The sequence below is a fragment of the Piliocolobus tephrosceles genome, chromosome 13 (genome assembly GCF_002776525.5).
Source record: "Piliocolobus tephrosceles isolate RC106 chromosome 13, ASM277652v3, whole genome shotgun sequence".
NCBI lineage: Eukaryota > Metazoa > Chordata > Mammalia > Primates > Cercopithecidae > Piliocolobus > Piliocolobus tephrosceles.
Genome location: NC_045446.1, coordinates 31,532,834 through 31,535,846, shown reverse-complemented (window position 1 = coordinate 31,535,846; position 3,013 = coordinate 31,532,834).

The window sequence follows — 3,013 nt, the reverse complement described above, 5'->3', positions numbered from 1 at the left end:
ATAAGGGTCTGAAAACGTGGCAGAGTGTTGTCACTCTAAATGGCACAGAAGGTGAAGATGCTCAGGTCAAGACGATGTCTGGTGTAGGGCTTGAGGCAAAGGGACTTAAATGTAACATTAGCACTATCTAGCACTAACTGTAAAGAAAAAAGGGACCAATTATGGTTTTTTGGTTTTTTTTTTTTGGAGACGGGGTCTTATTTTGTTGCCCAGGCTGGAGTGCAGTGGTGTGATCCCAACCTCTGCCTCTTGGGCTCATGTGATCCTCCCGCCTCAGCCTCCCAAGTAGCTGGGCTACGGGCAAGTGCCATCATGTTCGGCTAACTTTTATATTTATTTGAGGTATTTTTGTAGAGATGCGATTTCGCCATGTCACACACGCTGTTCTCAAACTCCTGGACTCAAGCAATCTGCCGGCCTCAGCCTCCCAAAGCGCTGGGATTACTGGAGTTAGCCACCATGCCTGGTCCCCAATTATGATTCTAAGCTTCTCAAAACCGTAAGGCAAATGACACAAATATGGGTGTTGCAACCTTATTTTCTTTTCTTTTTTTTTTTTTTTTTTTTTTGAGATGGAGTCTCACTCTGTTGCCCAGGCTGGAGTGCAGTGGCACGATCTCGGCTCACTGCAACCTCTGCCTCCCAGGTTCAAGCAATTCTCTGCCTCAGCCTCCCGAGTAGCTGGGATTACAGGCGCCTGCCTCCACGCCTGGCTAATTTTTGTATTTTTAGTAGAGACGGGGTTTCACCATGTTGGCCAGGCTGGTCTTGAACTCCTGACCTCGTGATCCACCCGCCTCAGCCTCCCAAAGTGCTGGGATTACAGGCGTGAGCCACCATGCCCAGCTGCAACCTTATTTTCAACAATATAATTTCAAAGGTATTCATGCACTTGGTGCTGGCACATATGCATTCAAAATAGTACTCTCATGTACTGTGCATGGTAGGGAAACTGATAACAATCTTTCTGGAGAATAATTTGACAATGAGCATCAAAGACATCAAGGAGCATTGAGGATCTGGGCTTGGTGGCTCACACCTAGAATCCCCCACGTCTGGAGGCCGAGGTGGGAGGATGGTGTGACCCCAGGTGTTCAAGACCAGCCTGGGTGACAGAGCGAGATCCTGACCCTGAAACAGAGGGGGGAGCATTCATGTTCCATGACAGAGAAAGTCTCCTTCTAGGACTGTACCCTAAAGAAATCAGACGAATTAGATATATGCAGAAAGTTGCTCCTTGCAATATTGTTTATAAAGCAAAAAACTGGAAACAACTTAAATACCCAACAACAGCTGAAGGATGAAATTATGGCATGTAAATATAATAGATTGAAATGTAGTTATCAGAATTTTATTGAAATGAGAAGACTTACAGATAAAAATTGTAGTACCAAGAATCACCCTCCTGTTTCCTGCATATCAGCAACTCTCATTTCTTTTCTTTTATATTCTTTCTTTCTTTCTTTTTTTTTTTTTTGAGACAGACTTTCGCACTTGTTGCCCAGGCTGGAGTGCAATGGCACAATCTCAGCTCACTGCAACCTCTGCCTCCCAGGTTCAAGTGATTCTCTTGCCTCAGCCTCCCGAGTAGCTGAGATTACAGGCATGTGCCACCATACCTGGCTAATTTTTTTTTTTTTTTTCCAGACAGAGTCTCGCTCTGTTGCCCAGGCTGGAGTGCAATGGCCCGATCTCGGCTCACTGCAGCCTCCACCTCCTGGGTTCAAGAGATTCTCCTGCCTCAGCCTCCCGAGTAGCTGGGACGGCAGGCATGTGCCACCACCATGCCCAGCTAAGTTTTTGTATTTTTAGTAGAGTTGTGGTTTCTCCATGTTGGTCAGGCTGGTCTCGAACTCCTGACCTCAGGTGATCCGCCTGCCTCAGCTTCCCAAAGTGCTGGGATTACAGGCATGAGCCACCACGCCCAGCCACCATGCCCGGCCTAGCAACTTTCATATCTGTGTCCTCCTTTGCTCTCCCGCTGGGCTGTAGCTGCTTGTCTAGCACAATAGTTTTCAAATCGTTTGCCTAGGGGCTTCAGAGTTCTATCAGGTGCCTTGGGAGCTGTGGGTGAGGAGCAAGAGAGAGGACCCATATGCCTCAGGATTCCACTTTTTTTTTTTTTTTTCCCCGAAACAGAGTCTCGCTCTGTTGCCCAGGCTGGAGTGCAGTGGCGTGATCTCCGCTCACTGCAAGCTCCGCCGCCTCCTGGGTTCACGCCATTCTCCTGCCTTAGCTTCCCTAGAAGCTGGGACTACAGGCGCCTGCCACTACTTTTGTATACTGGAGTAGCATGTAAGCTTTTGTTTAGAAGGATTGCAATGTTTAAAAGAAAAAAAAGAAAAAAAGATGGTCCTGGTGCAGTGACTCACACCTGTAATCCTAGCACTTTGGGAGGCCGAGTTAGGAGCATCACTTGAGCCTGGGAGTTTGAGACCAGCGTGGGTAACATAGGGAGGCTCTGTCTCTACAAAAATAAAACAATTCGCTGGGCGTAGTGGCACATGCTTGTGTCCCAGCTACTTGGGAGGCTGAGGTGGGAAGATTGCTTGGACCCAGGAGGTTGAGGCTGTAGTGAAGTGTGAGGGCGCCACTGCACTCCAGACTGGGTGACAGAGTGAGACCCTGTCTCAAAAAAGGAAAGAACAAAAAAGACCAAGTTCACTTATTTCACCCTCTATGTTGATAGCTTCTTTAATATTGTCCTAGTTCTGACCTCTTGAATATTCTTTTAGGATGAAGCTTTGAGCACTTTTAGCAACATTACTTTGCCTTGTCTCTTTATTCAACTCACAGCTGACAGAAGAAGATCCAATAGGTAATCAGACTTGAGGGCAAGCCCCTTACGAAAGGACATCCATAAAAAGTTAAAATACAAAAACTAAAATTATATATCAAACAGTAATACAAGCAATGTTTCCCCAAAAGCAGATCCCAAGACAAGGATTTAGGTGCAGGTAGCTTATTTGGAAGGAAGAAAGGATGACAGAACAGGGAGAGAGACAGTGAAAAT